Below are 25,095 nucleotides of genomic sequence, written 5' to 3' on the forward strand. Positions count from 1 at the left end.
ACAACAGAAAAAACGGGGAATAACCGACAGTGTCGTGACGCGAACAATTATATGAAAAAGTGACATAGGGTAGGGCAACGTCCCAATCAGTATGCTCGGACGAGACATAGTTTGCAAGCATGTCTGTTAGGGTACGATTTAGACGCTCCGTGAGGCCATTAGCCCGTGGATGGTAAGACGTGGTCAGCTTGTGCTTGGTTGAGCAGGACTGCAGGATGTCGGCGATGACTTTAGAAAGAAATGTCGACCACGATCAGCGATGGATGGATGGATGGATGGATGGATGAAGCGTCCCTTTTGAAAAGGGGTGATGGCAGTTGCCACCATGCTCAGCTTTTTATTTTTGTTTCACTGTGTTGTAAGTTATTAAATTCGCCATTTTCTTTAACAACGCCTTCCTGCACTTTTAACCTTATATCACCTCTCTGGTTTGAGCCACCAATCTTCCAGTCACTTTTTGCTCATTTCCGCCGCGCGTTTATTTACATCACTATTGTTATGTCTAAACCTTAGGGCCTCAACAAGCGTGACATTGCCCGCACCTACATTGGAATAGCTACCATCACATTTTAGTATGTGGTTTACCAGATTTTACTAGATTTACCACACACAGTACAGGTGTCTTCTTCTTCGTTAAATTTGATCAAAAAGTGAGAAATTGGTGCGGAGCGCCATGCTGCAGAATCACGTCGCGCAAAACAAAATTGGTGACATCCGTGGCGCAGCTTGTCGGAAGGTCTCTGGTGATAGCGTAGCGCGTGGCGTAATCTGTCGCCACAGTGACCCACTTGTTGCCAGATGTGGATAGAGGGAAATGGCCAAGTAGGTCCAAGCCAAAGCGAAAGCGCGGCTCCGAAGGAATGTCGAGCGCTGGAAGGCACCCGGCAGGGAGCATCGATGGTGTTTTTCGGCGCTGGCAGTTCTCACACTTCGCAACGTATTTCAGGATGGAGCGGGTAATGTCTGGCCAAAAGAAGCGTCGGCGAATGCGGTCGTAGGCGCGGGAGGCGCCAAGGTGACCTGCCGTTGGTAAACCATTAAGTTCTTGTGCAAGAGCTGACCGGAGGTACTTAGGAATGATGAGGAGCAGGGCAGGGCAGGACCGTAGGGGCGTACACGATGAGTAGGAATCGCATTACCAGTATTTATGTGATGCGTAACAATTGAAGTCTGGCATTATTGACGATTGTTGAGGTCGAAGATGTCGTGGTAGGAAACCAAAAGTTGGTACAGAGCTGCTGCTTGTTCAGGCAATAGTTCCGCAGCAATCATGGGATGAAGTGGTGCGTCAGGGCAAAATAGCATCCTGTGAACATGGTGAAAAACCTATGCAAACGTCAACCGAAAATGTCGTGACGTGGTCATCTCCTATGGCACGCAGCGTTGCAACCGATATGCCTTGGGGTAGAACTTCCTTTGTCAGGCCGCCGGGGAGGGATGTCCCGTTATCGGCGACGCTGATGGCGGAATGGGGCACAATAATATTGGGCTTTAAGAGAAAATCAGGAACAGGGGTGGCGACGTAATCGCCATCGGGCTCCTTAAAAGGTGATAGAAAGTCAACGAAAGCCAAGGCTTTAGGCGGCACGCGCACGAAGGCGGTCGTACTAAAGTTGTTCGGTAGTTCGGCACGAATATGTGCGAGTAGAGGACGTTCGAGAGAAACAATATCGGCAGAACAATAGATCAAAGCTGAATGCACCGTAAGAAAGTCGAGTCCGAGGATTTGGTCATAGGGACAATTCGTCAGCACTGTAAAAAGAACAGGAACGCGGCAGCCGGCGATTCTGATACAAGAAGAGCACATTCCAGTGACGTCCACAGTGACGTACACATTCCAGTGACGTCAATCGGCCACGCGTGCGGCTCTAGTAGTAGGAGGCGTAAGAACCTTCCTCAGTCTACGACGGTGGTTACAACTCATTATGGATACCTGGGCTCCAGTACCTAATAATGCCGTCAAAGGGACACCGTCGACGTGAACATCAAGTTCTGGTTCTTTGGAAGCGTCGATGGAAGATTTCGACACGACGAATATAACGCAGCACTACCCCCAACAGCTGCATGGCCTAGTTTTCCGTCCGGGATGGTCCATAATTGGTCGGCGACGAATAGCGGCGTGGCTGCGGCGACGGGGACCTTCGGTGAGCGAGCAGTTTGATTGTTATCGACGGATACGCCTGAGTTAGCAATCATACGGTGAGGCGAGTAACGGCGCGGGTCGGCATATGGGCGAGGAGACTGGGCAAAGAAGTTCGAATACGGCGACTTCCGGGAGGTGCGGCCGTGGCAACGCGACGTGCCCAATGCGGAGGCAACGGAAGCAAATGGGTTTTTCGTCCGGAGTTCTCCAATTGGTTGTGTTCTTCAACGTCTCCACCATGTGACAATATCCTTATGAAGCCATGCCTCAGCAATCATTATAATGTCCGGTTCATGTTCCAGAAGCGTTGCTTTGATATCCACGACCTTATCTGGCATGCCTCTTGCATCCAGGTTCAATATCTTTAAGCTTTCGCATTCTAAAGTTCATGCAGAGTCATTCTGTGGGAGCTCATGTCACTGCTATCGCTGCTTCATGGGGTCATTTCATGCATACAAAACATCGCTGATTTTGATTTTGTCATCATCTTCATCATCATCATCATCAGCCTGGTTACGCTCACTGCAAGGCAAAGTCCTCTCCCATACGTCTCCAACAACCCCGGTAATGTACTAATTGTGGCCATGTCGTCCATGCAAATTGCTTAATCTCAGCCGCCCGCCTAACTTTGTGCAGCCCTCTGCTACGCTTTCCTCCCCTTAGAATCCATTCCATAACTCTCAATGACCATCGGTTAGCTTCCCTCCTCACCACATGTCCTGCCCATGCCCATTTCGTTTTCTTGATTTCTACTAAGATATCATTAACTTGCGTTTGTTCCCTCACCCAATCTGCTCTTTTCTTTATCCCCTAATGTTACACCTATCATTCTTCTTTCCATAGCTCGTTGCGTCGTCCTCAAGTTAAGTAGAACCCTTTTCGTAAGCCTCCAGGTTTCTGCCCCGTGCGTGAGTACTGGTAAGACGCAGCTATTATACACTTTTCTCTTGAGGGCTAATGGCAACTTGTGGTTCATGATCTGAGAATGCCTGCCAAACGCAGCCCAGCCCATTTTTTTTCTTCTGATTATTTCCGCCTCATGATGCGGATCCGCCGTCACTGACTGCCCTAAGTAGATGTATTCCCTCACCACTTCCAGTGCCTCGCTACCTACCGCAAACTGCTGTTTTCTTTCAAGACTGTTAAAACATTACTTTAGTTTTCCGCAGTAAAATTTTTCGACCCACCCTTCTGCTTTGCCTCTCCAGGTCAGTGAGCATGCATTGCAGTTTGTCCCCTGAGTTACTAAGGAAGACAATATCATCAGCAAATCGCAAGTTACTAAGGTATTCTCCATTAAGTCTTATCCCCAATTCTTCCCAATCCAGGTCTCTGAATACCTCCTGTGAATAGCATTGGAGAGATCGTATCTCCCTGCCTGACGCCTTTCTTTATTGGGATTTTGTTGCTTTCTTTATGGAGGACTACGGTGCCTGTGGAGCCGCTATAGATATCTTTCAGTACTTTTACATACGGCTCGTCTACACCCTGATTCCGTAATGCCTCCATGACTGCTGAGGTTATGACAGAATCAAAGGCTTTCTCGTAATCAATGAAAGATATATATAAGGGTTGGTTATATTCTGCACATTACTTTGTCACCTGATTAATCATGTGAATATCGTCTATTGTTGAGTAGCCTTTGCGGAATCTTGTCTGGTCCTCTGGTTCACAGAAGTTTAAGGTGTTCTTGATTCTATTCGCGATTACCTTTGTAGATACTTTTTAGGCAACACACAGTAAGCTGATCGGTCCATAATTTTTCAAGTCTTTGGCATCCTCTTTCTTATGGATTAGGTTAATATTAGCGTTCTTCCAAGATTGCGGTACGCTCGAGGTCATGCGGCATTGCGTATACAGGGTGGACAGTTTCTCCAGAACAGTATGCCCACCATCATTCAACAAAGCTGCTGTTACCTGATCCTCCCCAGCTGCCTTCCCCCTTTGCACAGCTCCCTCTTCTTCTTCGCACTTCTTCCAGCGTTACCTGTGGGATTTCGAATTCCTCTAGACTATTCTCTCCTCCATTATCGTCGTGGGTGCCACTGGTGCTGTATAAATGTCTATAGAACTCCTCAGCCACTTGAACTATCTCATCCATATTAGTTATGATATTGCCGGCTTTGTCTCTTAACGCATACATCTGATTCTTGCCAATTCCTAGTTTTTTCTTCACTGTTTTCAGGCTTCCTCCGTTCCTGAGAGCATGTTCAATTCTATCCATATTATACTTCATTATGACAGCAGTCTTACGCTTGTTCATTAGCTTCGAAAGTTCTGCCAGTTCTATTCTAGCTGTAGGGTTAGAGGCTTTCATACATTGACGTTTCTTGATCAAATCTTTCGTCTTATGTGATAGCTCACTGGTATCCTGTCTAACGGAGTTACCACCGAATTCTATTGCACACTCCTTAATGATCCCCACAAGATTGTCGTTGATTGCTTCAACACTAGGGTCCTCTTCCTGAGTTAAAGCCGAATACCTGTTCTGTAGCTTGATCTGGAATTCCTCTATTTTCCCTCTTACCGGTAACTCATTGATCGGCTTCTTATGTACCAGTTTCTTCCGTCCCCTCCTCAGGTCTAGGCTAATTCGAGTTCTTACCATCCTATGGTCACTGCAGCGCACCTTGCTGCGCATGTCACAATATTGTATGATGCCAGGGTTAGCTCAGAGTATGAAGTCTATTTCATTTTTAGTCTCGCCGTTTGGGCTCCTCCACGTTCCCTTTCGGCTATCCCGCTTGCGGAAGAAGGTATTCATTGTCTGCATATTATTCTGTTCCGCAAACTCTACTAATAACTCTCCCATGCTATTCCTAGTGCCTATGCCATATTCCACCACTGCCTTGTCTCGAGCCTGCTTCTTGCCTACCTTGGCATTAAAGTCACCCATCAGTATAGTGTATTTTGTTTTCACTCTACCCATCGCCGATTCCACGTCTTCATAGAAGCTTTCGACTTCCTGGTCATCATGACTGGATATAGGCGCGTAGACCTGTACAACCTTCATTTTGTACCTCTTATTAAGTTTCAGAACAAGACCTGCCACCCTCTCGTTAATGCTGTAGAATTCCTGTATGTTACCTGCTATAGTCCTAGTAATCAGGAATCCGACTCCTAGTTCTCGTCTCTCCGCTAAGCCCCGGTAGCACAGGACGTGCCCGTTCTTTAGCACTGTGTAATCTTCTTTTGGCCTCCTAATTTCACTGAGCCCTAATATATGCCATTTACTGCCCTCTAATTCCTCCGATAGCCCTGCTTGACTCGCCACACTGGATAACGTTCTAGCGTTAAACATTGCCAGGTTCATATTCCAATGGCCGCCTGTCATGTACAAGCCTAACCTTGGCTCCCTTTGAACTTTCCTCCTGTGAAGAAACCCATACACATCTCCGTAATTTGACGATTCTTTTGCAATAGTCATCACTGACGCTTACATTCGTTCCCTTAAGCACAGAACAATGACTTAAATTTTTTATTCATCTTTAAATTCAGCCACCCTTAATAATATGGGTTGGTCTCTACTTTCTGTGTTTTTACCTAGGCGATGTAACTTTCCATTGTAGTTATTTTATTTTCGAAATGCGATTAAACACAGCATTCACCTTTTCCACCAAAATATCTTCAGTTTCTCTCCCGTCTTCTTTCATTCTTCTTATTATCAAGTTATTTCGCCTTGACCGATTTTCTAGTTCATCAACGTCCCAGCTGAGGTCATTTATTTCCCTGTCTCTTTCGTCAAGACAGGCCTCAACATTGGCAAGTCTGCTATCAACAGCATCTAGGACCTTCAATCATTCTAGCATGGTAGAGGACCTGTTATTCATTTGAAGTAAGGTTGCCTCAGAAGAGACCTCCTTTTCCTAAATTTCAGAAAGTTTACATAAACTTACCTTCGGCGTTTCAAGAAGCTCCTAAATCATTTCTGTGTTAGTAGGCCCAAGATTTTCTTCTTATCATCCGATAGCAACAACATCCCTGGCAAAGAAAAGGATTAGCCAATGCAATTCACTATAATGCGTGGACACGGCAGCACGACTAGACAAAGGTACTCACTACGAAATCCGCATTTTTTTACTAACCTGCATGAACAATGGTACGTGAAGTAACAGTGTCATGGCCCTGCGCAGCGTCCACTGAAGACCGTTGCTGGCGCTGCCTCTTTTAAGCCCAAGAACCTGGTTCGTCGCTGTCGTCGTGGTGACGTGAAAGTGCTCTCAGGTGGTGCGCAGTAGATGCTGTCCACGTGCAGATTCAACCACGGCTTGCCAAAAACAGAGCTTGCGCCGGGAAGACTGCTAGGTTCGATGTAGGAAGCTGAGGCCAGCGGTGCATGCACGGAGCAGTGCCCGTCATCGGCCCATCTCATGGATCTGTGACGGATGAAGCGGCTCCCAAGCAGAATCTCCGCACACAATGTTACGTGAGGCGACATTGTCATCGCTGTGCCACCGTGTGCACTGTATATGTTGTTATCAGCTTATACGGGTTCAATTTGTGCCTAAGATTGAATTTATTTTTGCAAGTTGGTGAAGTGCTTAAAGCCCGTTTCACCACCGCCGCGGGTCAGTCTAGTATTCAACTATCTTCGGGATCGGTGAAATTGCGGAAGAAATTCTCGACCTACACGTCTCGATAGCCGCACGCAATTTTTTCCATAACCTAGCCATACACAACTTTACTATAACAAATTGCGGTAATGTTGGACATTCGTTCTCTGTCACACAGATATAAAAGAAGTAAGGGCCATATACGATATCGATGTTCTCTTTTCAGCTCCTAACAAAGTGGGTAACTGGAAACAGTTGTCCCAAAGGAAGACAGAAGGAATAGAAAGGAAGACAGGCCGTAAAGAAAAACATGACAGTAAGTAGGTCCCCTGTAAGATTGCTGTTGCCTACCAGATCCCGTTATCCGCCATCATTGCCTAGTAGCTATGGTGTTGAGCTGCTAAGCACGAAGTCGTTGGATTGAATCGCAGCCACTGTGGCCACATTTCGATGGGGACGAAATGCGAAAACAGCCGTGTACGTAGACTAATGTGCATGTTAAACAAACCCATGTAGTTCAAATTTTCAGAGTCCCGCATTACGGTGTGCCTGGTGGTTTTCCCTAGGGGTGTGCGAATATTCGAAATTTCGAATACGAATCGAATATTTTCCTTATTCGAAGCGTATTCGATTCGAGAAATGCATATTCGTAAATTCCCGAATATTCGAGGACGGCCGAATAATGGTCGAAACGGCAAATATATTCGGACAGACTGTGAATAATTTAGCAATTAACGAATTATACGCTTGCTCCACATTCTCCTAAGAACATGTTTATTCACTGAGAGCTTCACATGATCCGCTCATTATCTGTATGCTCTGCATCAAGATGGCAAGTTGGGCCAGTTGGTTGGGATTAATAGTAAGGTTCGTTACAGCGCAACACAAAACAAGGACAAAAGAAGGTACAAAACGACGACACAGCGTTACAGCACTGTGATCTTAAGTGCTGTAACGAACCTTACTATGAATGTGTACGTTCTGTTCCAGTCTATCTGCATCAGGCCCGTGAGACATGATCAGTTTCGATTTTTTTTTACCAAGCTTTATTCCAGGGCTCTTTCATAACAATATATGATGTACTTTCGGGCTTTGTATGTATGCGCAATAAAATATTGACCGAGAAAATGTTACCTGGACCAATGTTGTCACAGTGCATAGAGAGCCTTTACTTTCTGAACATGTTGAGCAGTCAATTTTCCTTCGCCATAATCTGCAACAAGCGTTTACCTGACAGAGCATTACCTTACATTACCTGAGTGCATTACCTCGAATGAGTGCCTCTTTAACCTGAAGCAGCCTCGTAAAATGCAATATTATTTTTAAAAGGATAATAAAGCTATTGTGACCTCGTTTTGCAATTTTAATAGTACACATATAATCGATATTCGATTCGATATTCGAAGACAGTTTTTCGCCTTAGTCGTATTCGATTCGTATTCGAAAATTTCAATATTCGCACACCCCTAGTTTTCACGCATAAACCCCCTTATTTTATTTTCCCTAAACCCCCTATCCTGCGGCCGTACATACATAAGCTAGACATGCCGATGCATCATTGTTAGGTCATAAGAGCACCAGAATTCTTTCGAAATGAATTTTACTAATATGGCAAAACACTGTTTCGAATGTGAATGTGTGTCTTTCTCTTTTCACGCTGAAATCCTATTTGTTCTGAATGACAGCAGTGCGGGACAATTGGCAAAGGCATTTCATAAATCTGCTCATAGAAAAGGTAGTGGCTAAATTAGTCAGCTTTTACTAGCCTTCTAATCAAATGGGCTTGTTAAGTATGGGTGAACAACGGAAGTAATCATGTGTTCGATCACGAGGCAATGTTTTGAAATGACGAGTACTATTTATTGACAATGCGCATGCGTACATGCTTGATGTAGGTATTTAAAAGCAACCACATTTTTTTTTTCAATTAACGCAGTTGTGAGTCAGTGCCATGTTCATCCGGGCTCTGTTTATTTATTTATTTATTTATTTATTTATTTATTTATTTATTTATTTATTTATTTATTTATTATACATACTTTCAAGGCCCTAAGGCACTACAGAAAGGAGTGGTACATACAAAGCAATGTGATATGCAGACAATGGTATGCAGGCAACGTTAAGCGATAGCGTGGTAGACTGCTGTTTTGAATGAACTTACATCTGTGATCTGAGCGATGGAAGCAGGAAGGCGGTTCCAGTCGACACTTGTGCGGGGTAAAAAAGAATAATGGTACTTCTTCGTTTGGGAGGATGGGACGGCAACTTTATATCTGTGGTCCGAACGGGACGAAGTGCAGGAAGGTGGGGTGATAAGTTGATTCTTGAGCACCTGGTTTGAGTGATAAACTTTGTGAAATAGGCAAAGACGAGCACATTTGCGGCGTAAAGAAAGATCTGGCAGATTCAGGGTTATTTTCATACATGTAACACTGGAATGGCGGGAATAGTTAGATAAAATAAAGCGAGCTGCTCGATTTTGCATTGCTTCAAGCGTTACGGTTAGTGATGCTTGATTGTTATCCCAAATGGCAGATGCGTATTCAAGTTTTGAGCGAACTAGGGTTTTGTAGAGCGTAAATTTTACCGAAGTAGGAACGGTAGAAAAGTTACGACGAAGATATCCTAACATACGATTAGCATTAGCAGTAATATAATTAGTATGCAAATTCCATGAAAGATCATTAGTTATGTGAAGACCAAGATATTTGTGAGCGTTAACGGATGCTAATGAAGTGTCATTCAGTACATATCGACACTGATTGCTATCGCTGGTTTTACGTAATATGCGCATTGATTTACACTTGTTAGCGTTAAGTTTCATGAGCCATTTTTTAGACGAGAGTGATATGTTGTGAAGATCTTCTTGCAGTTTATCTGAATCATCAGGGTTAGTAATCTTTCGGTATATTACGCAATCGTCTGCGAACAAATTAACTGATGATGACCTTACACAGTTAGGGAGATCATTAATATATATCAAGAAGAGTAGAGGCCCCAAGACGGAGCCTTGTGGCACTCCGGATGTAACTGTTAACACTGCAGATGAAGAGTTATTGGTTGTGACATACTGAGTTCGATTAGAAAGAAACTGTTTAATCCAAGACAACACATTTGGGTCAATATTAAGCAGATTAAGTTTATGGATAAGTAGGTTATGACATACGGTAGCGCTGCTTTTTAGGTAATATGGAAAACCACCAACTCTCGGAATCTGCCGTTCTTTTTCGTCGTTGCTGCGACTAGCAAAACAGTACCCCACCTACGCCCCCCTCCGAAAAACGACAAACATTATATGTGTAACATTTATTTATCCCGGCAGCTGTCTTAAAATTGCGTTCTAGGAAAACGCTATCTTTGGTACATATATTGTTTTAAATGTTTGTTTAGCATACGACATTGACATCGTGTCTGTGTGTGGTATTTTTTTAAGACCAAGTAAAAGAGAAAAAAAATTACCAGAAGACAGCATGATGTTCATGAAAATTAATAAAAATAAAATGAGACATCCACCCAATCGCAGCACCTGCTACAAAGAAAAGCCAAACTGTTTCCTTCGTAAAATTGTTTTTCAATCTTTAATAAAAAACAACCACATTGACTGCCTAGTAAAACCAGGCTGGTACAGGTTTTATAATTGCCATTTATTTGCTGACAACTTGGAACAACTCAGCAAAATTGAGTGAAGCACGTTTTTCCGAAACATAGAAAATGGATGGGACACTGTTGACTACGTGGGCTGCATGGCTGCTGCACATATTCGCAGCGGTGCACCAATAGTATAGAGGTAGACAAAGCCCACGCTCCCTGTCCCTCATCTCTCATTACTTTACGCCGCAGCATGCCCTTAAATCGTGCGTGAGTTTGTTTCCCGCACGTTCCTTTGGCTTCAAGTCGCCTTGCGTTTCATCGTTTCAGGCCTGCGTATTGACATGCCGCGCTAGTGCGTGTAGCCGCAGGTTTGCAAGATTGTGCGTTATTGCGCCGTTCTTACAGCCGGAGCGTCTCTAAGCACCGAAGTCTTAACACTCAGGTGGAAGACCAGTGGGACTATTAAGCAGTCAACAGAGCGCGAGAGAACACGCTCAGTGCTTTACCGTGCGAAACGTTGCTGCGTGCTGCGACAAACGGAAGAAAGCAGCGCACGGAACCATGTCCCCACTTTTAACATTGCAATCACATTTGTCCTCCGTCTTCCCAACGATATTCTTGTTCGACCAGACTCACCCAATTTCAGCTCACACATTTGACGCGAGAATACAGGGTGAGCAGAGCAACCACAGTTCTCATTAGTTGCGTGCAAAAAGCTTTACTAATCAGCTTCGACGAACAGCGCATAGTGACGCAGCTTCAATCTTGCACATGAGACGCTCTTTCTTCAGGGAGAAAAAGAACAGGGACATTTTATTGTAATACAAGGTGATTTTAGAGGCTTGACACAAAAATTCAAGAGCTAATAGGTAATTTTTCAGGGCACTTAGCTCAGCACGGAAGCGCACATCACTGCAAAAAAGGCTCGAGACACGTTTTCTGTTCAAATCAGTAGGCTTCCTGTGAATGACTCAGTGAGTGGCAGTTGTTTATTTGGTATCGTATGCTTTTCAAGTGTGAAAATGCCGTCCAAACAGGCATGCAGGAGTGCAAACCCCTGCAAAGACCTGCATCAAAGATAGGTTCGCCTTTCTTTAATCACCGGACGGCGAAGGCCTTCCTTGCATTTTGAAGGGTCTCGAACAGGGTCACGGCGGCGATCACCAAACGTCGCAGCACAGAGACGCCTAGCAACGACACTGTAGCCAAGATGGCGGACAAGGGCAATGCTTCCAGACCGCTATGTATTTTTGATATCGCCCACTACACGGCACAAAATAGGAAGCTCAATCCAAGCTACGCTACTTACGTGTTAGAAAGACGGGAAGGGTCTGCGAAGCCATCGCTAGCTGCGTTGTGCGCTGCTACCCGCGATTACAGTGCGGCAGAACGGAATTCTGGTGAAGACAAGCCGCACACGAAGACGAATTGTTGCGGGAAAAGGCTCCCTATCGCAACACACGTATTGGCCGTGCCATGTCTGTTTAATGCGTGGTGTCGCGCGGCAGCCTGGGCAGGGCGTACTGCAAGAAATCCCGCCGCGAACACCTTTTCCATCTTCCGGCTCGCCGACTCACTTATTTCCCTGGGGCACTGTACAAGTCAGCCGCGAGAACCGCCCTCCTCTTCGTCTTGTGCTTGCCTTTCATGGGCTCTGCAGTATCGTCCCGCGCGGCGTTGCTCCATGCACCCTGCTTCTTTGCTGTGGTGGGCGATGATGTCTTTGTAAGTGTGTGCGTGTCGAGAGGTGGTGGGGGGTTGCGAAAGGAAAGAAAACACAGTGAGCTCCGCGTCTACAGAACGCTGCTGCTCAATCCGCTGAGAACTCCTGTTCGATCGCGTCTGGCACGGAGATTTCTAAACACGTTGACGGCGAGAAAACAAAGGGCTCTCGGCCGTCCCCGAAGGCAGCCGGCTCGGGAACCTGAATCCCCTAGGCTAGAGTGCACCAAACCCTGCAGACTCGACAACGCATTCCGCGTTTTCCGCTGTGGTGGTCGCGTCCGCACGCGCTTGCCAAAGCTCCCAGCAATCGTCAGCCGATGCACTCATAAAAGAATAAAATTTGCATCATAATGCTTTCTTGTCAGCTACATATTTCCGATAAATACCGCGGTACATTCTCATTTATAATTAGGGGTGTGCGAATATTGAAATTTTCGAATACGAATCGAATACGAATAAGGCGAAAAACTGTCTTCGAATATCGAATCGAATATCGAATATATGTGTACTATTAAAAAATTGCAAAACGAGGTAACAATAGCTTTATTATCCTTTTAAAAATAATATTGCATTTTACGAGGCTGCTTCAGGTTAAAGAGGCACTCATTCTAGGTAATGCACTCAGGTAATGTAAGGTAATGCTCTGTCAGGTAAACGCTTGTTGCAGATTATGGCGAAGGAAAATTGACTGCTCAACATGTTCAGAAAGTAAAGGCTCTCTATGCACTGTGACAACATTGGTCCAGGTAACATTTTCTCGGTCAATATTTTATTGCGCATACTTACAAAGCCCGAAAGTACATCATATATTGTTATGAAAGAGCCCTGGAATAAAGCTTGGTAAAAAAAAAATCGAAACTGATCATGTCTCACGGGCCTGATGCAGATAGACTGGAACAGAACGTACACATTCATAGTAAGGTTCGTTACAGCACTTAAGATCACAGTGCTGTAACGCTGTGTCGTCGTTTTGTACCTTCTTTTGTCCTTGTTTTGTGTTGCGCTGTAACGAACCTTACTATGAATCCCAACCAACTGGCCCAACTTGCCATCTTGATGCAGAGCATACAGAAAATGAGCGGATCATGTGACGCTCTCAGTGAATAAACATGTTCTTAGGAGAATGTGGAGCAAGCGTATAATTCGTTAATTGCTAAATTATTCACAGTCTGTCCGAATATATTCGCCGTTTCGACCATTATTCGGCCGTCCTCGAATATTCGGGAATTTACGAATATGCATTTCTCGAATCGAATACGCTTCGAATAAGGAAAATATTCGATTTGTATTCGAAATTTCGAATATTCGCACACCCCTATTTATAATATCTTTCGTTCAGTTGTTGGGGCCTTGCATGTTTCGAGTGCCTTTTATTTTGATCGGTAGTATCTCAGATGCCCAGCACTTTAATTCCCGATCACTCACGTGAACCCTGTGCGTTCACTTGATCTCATTATGAAGTGCGCAGTAGTCGAGGACTCCGCATTATTCTTGACCTTTTAATGTGCGCCTCAATATAAGTACACGAGCGTCTTCGCATATCGCCCCCTCCCCCAAAAAAATCCTGCCACCCTGGCCTGAATCGAAGCCGCGACCTCGAGCTCAGCAACAGCGACTTAACCACTGGTCTAGCACAGTGGGTGATGCAGTACAGCTGAGAGAAACATATGAAGATATTGAAACAGTTTTCAAGCTGCTACATGCCAGTCGCTAAAAGGCAGAGACAGTGACATAGAATGCAGCGCCGTGTTTCCTTCTAACTTCCTGAATTTGAAGCAGTCAATGTACGCTCAGGTTGGACTGTTTATTTATTTATTTATTTATTTATTTATTTATTTATTTATTTATTTATTTATTTATTTATTTATTTATTTATTTATTTATTTATTCAGCTACCTCACAGGATACTGAAGGAGTATTGCGTGAGGAGAGGATACAGGAAATTTGCAAAAATAAAGAAGTACTAAGAAATTATACACTGTTAGCGAGTAAACGGGAAAGAACAAATATCTAAAGATATAAATATTGCGATAAATGAAACAAAACAACTGTGTAAAGTAGCAAAAAAAGGAGTACCAAAAAATTATACAAATGGTAGCTGGTGAAGATGAAAGAACAAGACCCTAACAATGTTAACGCAATACGAAACAAACATTCAAACAAAACAAACAAAAAACTATACAACTTAGCTAAAGGTATTTGCTTGGGTGCGCAGTAGGGTTTAGCTGTGGTGAATTATGGAAATAATATGCATAAGCGTGCTTTCAAGGCTACAGGGTCAAGAATGTCAACTAAGTCGCTTGGTAGGTTATTCTAATCCTGAATGGCACGTGGTAACGCGGAAGAATGGAAAGCATTGGTTCGGCCAAAGATACGCTGGAAACTCAGATGATTATGCAGACACTGAGATGTACGAGATGGGCGAGTGAGCGGCAGGGTGGACGCGCGCGTGCTATGGACTATTTTGTGAAACAGGCAAAGCAATGCTATGGACCTTCGTGATTCAAAAGATGAGATGAATAAAGATGACTAATGCTAGTGACGCTAGAGTCGCGGTGATAATCTCTGGCAATGAAGCGGGTGGCGCGGATTTGCACTGACTCGAGAGTCGTGATTAGGTAAGCTTGATGAGGTGACCAGATAGGGGCTGCGAATTCCAGTTGTCGCCTCATGAATGTCTGATACACGATTTCTCTGGTGAAGGCAGGAGCATCGCGCAGGTTACATTTAAGATAACCGAGCGTACATGATGCTTGAGCAGTTATCTTTTCGATGTGCGCAAACCATGACAGGTTAGGTGTAAGGATAAGGGCGAGATACTTGTATGAGTTGGTGCGTGCGAGGGGGTTCCTTTCCAGTGAGTAATTTAAAGCGGAAGATATCTTTTTGCGGGTGAATCTTATTAGTTTCCATTTATTTGACATCCCGGAACATATTCTAATTATGAGAGACACCGAATTAGGATGCCTTGGGAAACGGCCTGACCCATTACTCGGGATTTTTTATTAATTCATCAAAAGTACAGAGAATACTGGCGCAATCGGAACTATGCACTTTCATACTAGCCTCCGTTCTGTCTATATCGTGTCAAAATATACACGTTCCCTTGCAGACATTTCTTTTTTAAACATACCGTGTGTCAGCGATTGTTTTGGCTCTGAACTCATTTGCAGCTACAGCAGCACGCACGCGCGGTGGACATCGGGGCCTTGAGTTACGTTTGCTCCGGAGCAAGAGGGCTCACATACTAACGGCATGGCCAACAATGAAGTCACGTCACACAGTGAAGTCACAATCTGTGAGAAAGTCCAGTGTCTTTTAAGTACCGTACCAGCGCCTTTATAGCCGATCGCGCTGATGTTCGCATAGGCCAGTTTCCAAGGGTCCTGTTTTCTGTCATCGGGCGCTTGTCCACTTTGTCTAGGGTGGCTGAGAGGACTGCTCTTTGCGGGTTGGAACGAGAGCACTGACAAAGAAGGTGCGCGATTGTTTTATTGCACCCGCAGAAGTCACAAAGTGGGCTGTTGGACATTCCAATAAGAAAAGAGTACGCATTTGAAAATGCTACTCCAAGCCATAGACGAACTAGAAGGGTGCAGTCGCGTCGTGGAAGCTCGGGCGGAATACGGAGTTGTAAATTAAGGTCCAGGCTATGCTGGTGTGCACTGGTGAAATCGGATGAATTCTACTGAGGTAATGTGAGGTCGTGTGCAAGTACGGCGAGTTTTTTCGCTGCATCGGCTCTCGATAGAGGAATGGCAACGCAGTTGACGCCGTGATGCCGTGACGCCGTGATCGGGCAGCTGTGTCTGCTCGATCATTGCCATGTATGCCACAGTGACTAGGCAACCACTGATATATGATATCGTGTCCTTCGTCAACTGTGCGATGGTGTACTTCTATGATCTCTGCGACGAGCTGTCTATGTGATCCATGGCGCAGTGCTGAGAGTACACTCTGTAGGGCTGCCTGGCCATGCATGGGGTGATCCCTCCTGAATGAAATGAAGAGCCGCACGCAAGGCTACCAGTTCAGCAGCTTTCGTTGATGATACATGTGACTTTTTTATCTGTATTTTGACGTATCTTGTTGGTATCACCACAGCAGCAGCTGAACTTGCAGATGTGACTGAGCCATCGATGTAGACGTGTACGCGGCCACTGTGCACCTAATGTTAAAGTTCTAATGTGGACTGCTTCCGGGCAAATGATGGCATGTTAGCCTTTTTCGTGATTCCTGGGATGGTCAGGCGTATTTCAGGTCTATGCAGGCACCATAAAGATGAGGGTGGTCTTGCTGCAGGCATGCAGTTCGATGGCAATGAGCTACGATTGGCAACAATTATGCAACTAATAGTTGCGTGTGGCCTTTCTGTGCGTAGAGCGGCAAACTAGTGGGAAGGTGGTCGGGCAACGTGACCAATATGCGCTCTGACAGCGTCGGTTACCAAGTGCGTTGATATTGGGTGATCTCGAGCTATGACAATCTTTGCCGCTGTAGACGCATACCTCGGAAGACTGAGACACGTCCGTAGGGCAGGAGTTTGTAATCCCTGAAGTACACGCAGGTTTGTTTTGCAGATGTTGCCAAGCACAGGGAGGCTTGGGTGCGATGTGCATAGACCGCACCGATGTGCCCCATGACTTTGCGCCGAGAAATTTGAGATGCGTTATTGTCATCAACCTATTCTTTAGGTATGAAACGTGCGGGCTCCATGATAGGTCGCGTCGATAATTACCCCCCAAAACGGTGTTTCCGTGCATTTGCGAACTCTTTGTCCCTTGACACTTACAGAGTAACGCTTCATTGCCGCCCGAGTAAAAGTAACAAGGCAGCATTTCTCTGAAGACAGCTCTAAGTTCTGTTTTCGCAAGTACAGTGGTGTTAAGGTAGCTGCCTTTTTTAGCCGTTCTCGTACCGGCAGTTGTGTTACAACAGACGCCCAAATGCAGATGTCGTCGGCATAGATAGATACTTGAACTGTGTTGGGCAATCATCTGACTAGGCCAGCGAGCACTAGGTTGAATAGCGTCGGGCTCAACACTCCGCCTTGCGGTACTCCACGGAACGTTTGGTGTTGAGTCGTGGCGCCATCCTTGGTCATTACGAAGAAATGCCTGTCGGTCAAACAACTGCACAACCACTGAAACGTGCGGCCACCGATTCCAGCTTCAGTCAGAGCCTCTATAATGGCATAATGTGCTATATTATGATAGGCGCCTTTTATGTCAGGGAATAATGCCGCAGTCAGTCGTTTCAGACATTTTTGATGTTGAACAAACGTGACCAAATCGATGACATTATCTATGGATGAGCGCCCACGCAGGAAGCCAGCTATAGCATCTGGGTACACGTTGTAATTTTCCAGGTACCATTCCAGGCCAGTCAAAATCATTCTTCCCATTATTTTCCCTGTGCAACTGGCCAGAGCGATGGGGCGATACGATGACAAATCTAACGGTGATTTACCAGGTTTCAGAAGCGGAACCAAGCGGCTGCATTTCTGTTCACGTGGAACCAAACCGTTGCGCTAAAACTCGTTGTAGAGGTTTAGCAGCATGAGTCGTGCTTTCTGCCCAAGACTTGCGGGCGCCGCATAGGTAATGCCATCCGGCGCAGGTGACGAAGAGCGCCTGCAAGTTGCCAGTGCCGCTTCAAGCTCCTTCCCCGAAAACGTTACATCTATGCGGGAATACCGTGGCACAGGACTGGCACATGGCGTAACTGCGCGTTGGAGCTGCAAGCTGGCAAGTCTTGAGAAAAATTCTTCAGCAATGTGAATTTCGCTGCGACATTGGTGCAGAGCGAGGGATTTGAAAGGAACACGCAGTTGCGGTGATACGCGAAGTCCACGCACGGTTCTCGATATCTGAGATATTAGCTGACGTGGATCCAACGACCCACAAAAACGTTTCCATCTTTGAGATTGCAGTGCATCAGTGCAGCGTTGAAACTTTTTTGCATCCACCTTGCCTCTCTGAGATCATGGATGGATTAGGTTGTCCTGTATCTTCTTTCAGCCCGCCGGCGAATTGCTTGTAGTCGCTGCAGTTCGGCTTCAAATTCTTGGTATTTTGGGAAAGACTGAAAAGCGCGCACAGTACCTTGCATGGTTTTTTGAATTTCGAGTTCCAGACTTGAATTGTTCCCTTGCTGACATACTTCCTCCATGCGCGACCAAAACGCCGACCAGTCAATTCACCGGAAGGTCGTGGAGGGGCATTTAGACAGTCCCTCGATCTTCAGCAGTAGAACCGGTTGTTGGGCTAGTAGGTGCATAGCTTTCAATAATTGAAGTGCCAAAAGTGACGGCACAAAAGAAGGAATACAGACAGGACAATGCGCTACTTGCAAACTGTTTATTGAAGTATCAGGTGGCTGATTATATAGCCATGAGGAGAGGGGAACGAAAAAAAGAGGGACATCGAATATGTGAATGCGCATGTACGACCACACTGAACATATATATGAAAAGAATCACGCTTAATCTAAATCTAAACCTTATCTAAAAACATGTTTTCATTCGTAAATATATTCGGAGACGGGGTACTGAGAAAGTTGTCCCCTCTTTTCTTAATCTCGTAGGCCTCCAATAATTCACGCGCCACAGTATATTTACTTTTAAACATGATTGTCGTATCATGAAGCGTTAATTGACATACTTGTTCATTCTCAATCCCGCAAGCCTCGCAATGAAGCGGCAGGTTTGAACCATATCCATTTGTCAATGAAAGCTTTGTTCCCGCAGGCGTTCATTAATACATCGGCCAGTTTGGCCGATATACTCTTTTCCACACTTCAGTGGTATGTGGTATACGACCCCTTCTTTACACTTAACAAAAGGGTTCGTATGTTTAATAGAACACCCTACTTTCTTAGAGTCATCCGGACCAATCAGGCGGCACAAAGTAGCAAGTTTTCGCGGCGTGGAAAAAACCACAGGAATTTTGTATTTCACGGCAACGTGTTTAAGATTATGCGCCACTTTATGAGAATATAGTATCACCACCGCTTTAGCTTTGTTTTCGACTGTTTGATCTTCTTCACTTCTTTTTGTTTCTTTTTTCAGCTTTTTCGGTAACGCCTCCGAAACTGCGCTTAAAACCAAGCAAGGAAAGCCAGCCTTCCTCAACTTCAAAATCTGGTCGCTAAATCTTGCTTGTACCTTGTGACAGCATGATATTTTCAGGGTGGATTCGAGGCACATAGTGGCAATTGCTCGTTTAAAAGTCTTGGAATCTGTAGACTCATACGGCCACAATTCTTTGCGGGCACGGGGTCGGTACATCCAGCAGGAACCTTCGTCAGTATCTAAAAACTGCGAGCTGTTATCCTCGGCTAGTTCAAAAGTAAAATCTAAGCATTTTCCTTGCTCTTTAAAATGAGATAAAATGCCCTGCACAGTATGCGAGTAAGTCATGGGAGATCGTTCCCTCAGTAAAATAAAGAAATCGTCAACATACCTAAACACCTTGAGCACTTTTCCTCCGTCAAACACTTTCGATAGCGCTCTGTCGATGCCCGCAAAGAAAATGTTGCAAAGTACAGGAGCCATGCACGCCCCAATACCAATTCCTTTTTTTTTTGCACATAAAACTGACCTTGAAAACACACAGCTGTTGAGCACAAATAAAACTCCAACAGTGCTATGAAGTTATCCACTGAAATTCCTGCGGTATTCTGAAACGATACCTGCCCGTTCATCTCGATGCAGCTCAGCACGGCAGCTAACAATTCTTTTTGTGGAATAGAATAGAAAAAGGTCAACAACATCTATTGAAAACAAGCATCCTATCGATTGGGACTCGCGTAAAAAGGCTATGATGTCAAGGCTATTCTTTACCATGAATGGTTCATCTATAACCAACGTGTTAAGCTGCTTTAGAAGGTAGCGGCTAATGTTGTTTTGTTCAGTGTTCAGTGTTGTTCAGTGTCCTCTGACACTGAACGTTCTTCAGTGTCCTTTTTTCGTTACCCTCACCTCATGGCTATATAATCAGCCACCTTTGTCTTCAGTAAACAGTTGCAAGTATAGCGCCTTGTCCTGTCTGTATTCCTTCTTGTGTGCCGTCACTTTTGGCGCATCACCTATTGATCGTCAGGTACGTCGGAATGTGGTCGCTTCCATGTGATTCGACATCTGGAAACCATTGCACGTTTCTTTCAAAACGCCGAGAAACCAGGGTCAAATCTAGGCATCTGCTGCAAGTAAGCCCACGTAAATATGTTGGAATACCATCGTTGAGGCAGTAAAGGTCGTGCTGTGTGGCAAAGGATGCTAGTCTCCTTCCCCTGGAGTCCATCTTCAAGCTCCCCCAAAGTGGTTGGTGAGCATTAAAATCTCCGGTGAGAATCGTAGAGCCGAGTGTCGCTGAGAGCACGTCGTGCAGTCGTTTAGAGTCGGAGCCACGTGAGAGAGCAATGTAAACAGCGACGAGTGTGAACGTAGGCTTATTCGTTTTCACAATTAAACAAACGTGCTGGTCGTCGTCGTGAGGCGGGACTGGGTGAAACACGTACGTCAGATCAAATCTAATATGTACAATTACCTTGCTCATATTACCGCAGGAAGAAAGCATGAACGATTCATAGCCAGAAAAGCGTATAACATTCTGCACGTTCGGTTCGCAAATTACGAGGATGGGAAATCGGTTTTCGAAGACATAGTGTCTGAAATCTGAAATTCTCGATTTGAGACCGCGGGCATTCCACTGCAATAGAGATGCTTTCTTGACTTCCTTGTGGAAGGGCAGCGAGGGGCGGGCCATGGTGCTATGCGATGCTTTCAAGTACTGGAGTCAGCGCGTCCAGCCCTTGCAGTGCGCTATGAGCAGCCGGAGTGTCAATGTTTGTCAGTATTAGACGCATGACATTCGTGAAGGATTTGAGCATAGCAATCACTTGCGAATCCTTGTCTCGCATTTGGTAAACTGAAGTGTCATTTAACGCAAGTGGTGAGTCATGTGCTGTGGCTCTGGCGCGTGGCTTGTCTTCGGCAGTGCTGTCCACACCTCACTTGAAGTAGGAATAGCAGGGCCGCTTTTATCGTTGACATTCGCGCTCTTACTGGAGGCAGATGGAACAGGAGGCGGCGTTGCCGGACGAGACTTTTCCTTTGAACCGGAAAGGGATTTTGTAGACTTTTGTTTCCGGGAGCGATGTCGCCTTATCGCTGCGGAAGCATCTCTGTGCGATGATCCGTCTCTGGTCATTTTTCGCAAGATTTTCTGCTCTTTCTTTAGGCGTGGAGAGTCTTTTGAGGATGCGGCGTGCGAGCCTTGACAATTTGGGCATTTGAGCTCTGTTGCACGGCAAGTATCAGTGTCGTGTTGTTCGGAACATCGTGGGCATGTCGCTGTATTTCGGCAAACAGCCCTCACATGTCCAATTCTTTGACACCTTCTGCACTGAAGTGGTTTGGGTACGAAAGGTCGTACCACATGCCAAAAGTGGCCGACCTTTACATGTGATGGTAGGCAGTCGCCTTTAAACACGAGCCTTACATAGGTCGACTTGCCGAAGCGCCGAGCTTGTAGTAAGGCAACGTCATCTGTGGTAGGTTTGATTAAAACTAGCAGGTTGCTGTAACTAGCCGATGTGTCAGTGTGATAAACGACACCAGCCGTGGTTTCGTTGCCCTGCGCAATGAGGTAGTGGACATTGATGTTGCCTAGGAGCATTACTACCATCAAATCATTGATTGCGCTTTGGTTGTGGACATCAATAGCCAGGACGTTCTGCGGAGTATTAATTCTGATATCCTTGATTTCTCCTGGGACAAGAGACTCCAGAGAAACGGAAATCGCTTGTCTATTAACGCGGTTGAGGTCGTCGGCAGGTGTGTCCGGCACAAAAAGAATTGTGTGCGCCGATGGTCTTCGCTGTGGCATGACGGTAGACTTACTTGACGAAGACCGTCCGCTGATGCTTCTTCTATTGGCCTTGCGATGTACCACCCTTTCGAAGCCTTCGTCATCTGAGGCGTCATCGCTTGAGCAGGAGTACAGCACAGTGTCCTCGCTGTCAGCTTGACTAGGAAGGCAATTTCTCTTTCTCAGGCCGGTACCTGCCGAAGCAGTCACGTCGCGTCGGCATTCTGCTGACTCCACATCCATTACCGTGGCAATGGGAGTGGCGTCTCTTCGTAAAACACAGGGAAAAGCCGACAATACTGCAGCGCGAAGGAACAGTGGTCTCTACGAGAATCACTTCGTAAATTTCAATGACGGACGAACGTAAAAGCAGTCCACCATTGAGAAACGGAATTTCGTTTTCGTATGACTTACCCAGCTCGATGTCGTGTGAACGAAATTCAATATAATCAAAGAGGCCCATTTGATGCATACATTTCCAGGGCGACTTGTGAAATGCATCGTCCATGCACTATCACTCGTAGTTGTCTGGTAATTTGTTAACAGCCCCAAGTGGCAGCATTGAAATAAACAAAGGTAGTTCCTGCACGTTCGTACTTGTCCTGCATTGCGTATTACACGAGAAAACTACATAGGAAGAGACGACACAAACGAAGGTACGAAAGCGCTTTAGTTCCTGCGTTTGTGTCATCCCATCTCTTTTGTAAAACCCAGCGAATTGCCTTTATGATCCTCGACTGAATGTTGACGAAGTGTGTTTGTCCCACGGCAGGTTCAAAGAAGAAGAAGATGGTATTCGCTGCAGGAGCAAGAGTGGATCACGTCGGACATTGGACGTGTTTCTTCGATGCTAGACCACTCTTCTAGACCACTCTTCTCTAGCATGTACGCATTTATTTATGTTGTGGGCCCTGCAATTAGGGACCCATCATTTTTTTCTGTGCGCTTCAGGTGAGCCGCCAATGGACAACAACCTGACTGATCAGATACCCTTGCATACATTTCAGGGCCATCCGCAAACAACTTTGTCGGGGTTTCGATGTGACCACAAATGATTTAAATAAAATGAGGAAAGAAGCGGCCCTAACACGGATACTTGCGGCGCACCACACGTAACCGCTACGCCATCCGAGCCATTCCTGTTCAATACAACTCTTCTCAGATATACCTACTTATAAATATTGTGATAGAGCCGGTAGATACATCAAGTATTACGCGTTATATTACCGTGAAGGTGGTGGCGTGGAGCGGAGGTAGAACATCGGACTTCTAGTTTGTAGGTCGCCAATTAGAATCCTCGTCCAGTCGAGTACATAATTGAGACTTGTAGTGGCGCCTGACGCCGGCAAATGAATTCCCCCAGGTAGTAGGGCTATACTAGCCCGAGTTCAACCAGATTAGGAAGACCCATTAAATTAAACTTCGCAATAGACACTCCCTCATCGGAACAGGAACCGGCCTGCCTGGTGCAGTATTCAGTCACTACCTATGTCGTGGCTGATGCAAATAACCCATGACCCTCAGTCCACAGCAGTTGCGGAGCACCTGACCACGGTGGCGGTCTCAAATGCGACATGGTATGTGGTGCTAATAATACGGATCTGCAGAGGCAGCAATTGAAATCTGAAACTGCCAACGTTTAGCACGCGAACCCTCTAGAGTGAGTCTAGCTTAGCAGAGCTCTTTAAATGATTATCAGGCATCCGCTGCAATATGATTGAACCTAGTGAGGTGAGAATAACTGGTGAGGCTTATAGAGTGCTGACAAGTGGCAACGTCCTCTTCTACGGAAATATTCGAGAAAAGAGGAAGTGTTCGCAGAATTGCTAATCCATGTGGACATAGCGGATAAGAGTGGTAAATTACACATCATTATTCAGAGGGTATCAGTCACCTTAAAAATGCTAAACAACAGATATAGAGAAAAGGTAGTACATATCAACGTTAATATATCAATATCTACGTTAATGATATTGTCAATATTGACAAAGACGCCAAATACATCATCTATACTGATAACACCACAATACTGTTTTCGTCTCACTACATGGGTCGTCCGTTAAAAATGGTCTCCTAATTAACACTTCTAAAACTAAAGCCATATTATTCCAAGCCAAGAACGACAACGCTATGCTGCCTGCTGACATCACACTTAATTCGGAGAAAATTGAACTAGTGAGCTCAGTTAAGAGCCTAGGGATTATTTTCGACGACCACGATATGTCATGGAATAGCCACATATTATCACTTATCACTAAATTTTCGCAGATAGTTGGACTGGTTTACTCCCTTAGGTACCTTCCACGCCATGTAAGATAGCTCATATATAACTCCCTCTTCATCAGTCATCTGAGTTATTGCTGCCTTGTCTGGGCTACCACATCTGTGACAAATATAGGTAGATTATTCATAATTCAGGAAAAAATTCTCCGTGTGATATGTGAGGTACCATGGGACTCCCCAAGTGAACCTCTTTTCCATGAACTGAAAATTCACAAAGCGCATAATTTATACAGTTAGAGGTGAGTCCATGCATACGTTAGGGAGTGTAAATCAAACAATTGTTTTATCCGTTCCATAGCTAAACTTAAACAGAACATACGCCATTATCAAACACGATCTCAAGAATATTGGTAAGTAATGCACCCGCGCACTAATTATGGAAAGCAAACGATCGCTTATACGCTGCCTGTCCTGCTCAACACGGTGATCGCAGATGATATCGATGCTTTACAGCCTTCGTTAACTAGTTTGTATAATTATTATCGCTGCTAGAGCTGATTTTATGCTTCATACTTTGGACTTGTAGATCACAATATTAATTTTGGAACATCATCTGTTCTTAGTATGCATGACTGATCTGAGTGACTGATCTGAGTGTCGTTTTTCTTTCTTTTCTCTCCATACTGCTGATTTCTTAATATGCAAGCTAAGTAACTTGCTTTTGTTTATGAATTTTTGTGTTTGTTTCTTTTGAGTTATTTTATTCGTCTTATTCTGCTTTATTATTATCATTCCCACATGCACTGTTGTTCCCCCTGCTGCTGCCATAAAATGGGTTTTAGGACTTAGTCAAGCGGCTGATACATCTTTCTTCCTCAAGACCTGTCCATATTCAAATGTATGTTCAAATGTAGCATATTCAAATGTAGCAAGCAAGCAAGCTTGCTTGCTTGCTTGCTTTACCTTGTTTGCTTGCTTGCTTGCTTGC

General features: G+C 45.1%; 1 long non-coding RNA gene across 2 annotated transcripts in view; it reads left to right on the forward strand.

Annotated features, from left to right (window-relative positions):
- LOC139049664 (uncharacterized) overlaps positions 1 to 22,966 on the forward strand; it is a 62,603-nt gene extending 39,637 nt beyond the window's left edge. The window contains exons 2-3 of one of the 2 annotated variants that reach the window (XR_011508482.1): positions 6,923 to 7,012; positions 22,657 to 22,966. This is a non-coding gene — a long non-coding RNA (uncharacterized lncRNA). The remainder of the gene's footprint in view (positions 1 to 6,922; positions 7,013 to 22,656) is intronic. The other variant, XR_011508483.1, reaches the window with a different exon arrangement.
- Positions 22,967 to 25,095: the final 2,129 nt, after the last annotated feature.

The sequence above is a fragment of the Dermacentor albipictus genome, chromosome 9, assembly GCF_038994185.2.
Source record: "Dermacentor albipictus isolate Rhodes 1998 colony chromosome 9, USDA_Dalb.pri_finalv2, whole genome shotgun sequence".
In the NCBI taxonomy this organism is placed as follows: Eukaryota; Metazoa; Arthropoda; class Arachnida; order Ixodida; family Ixodidae; genus Dermacentor; species Dermacentor albipictus.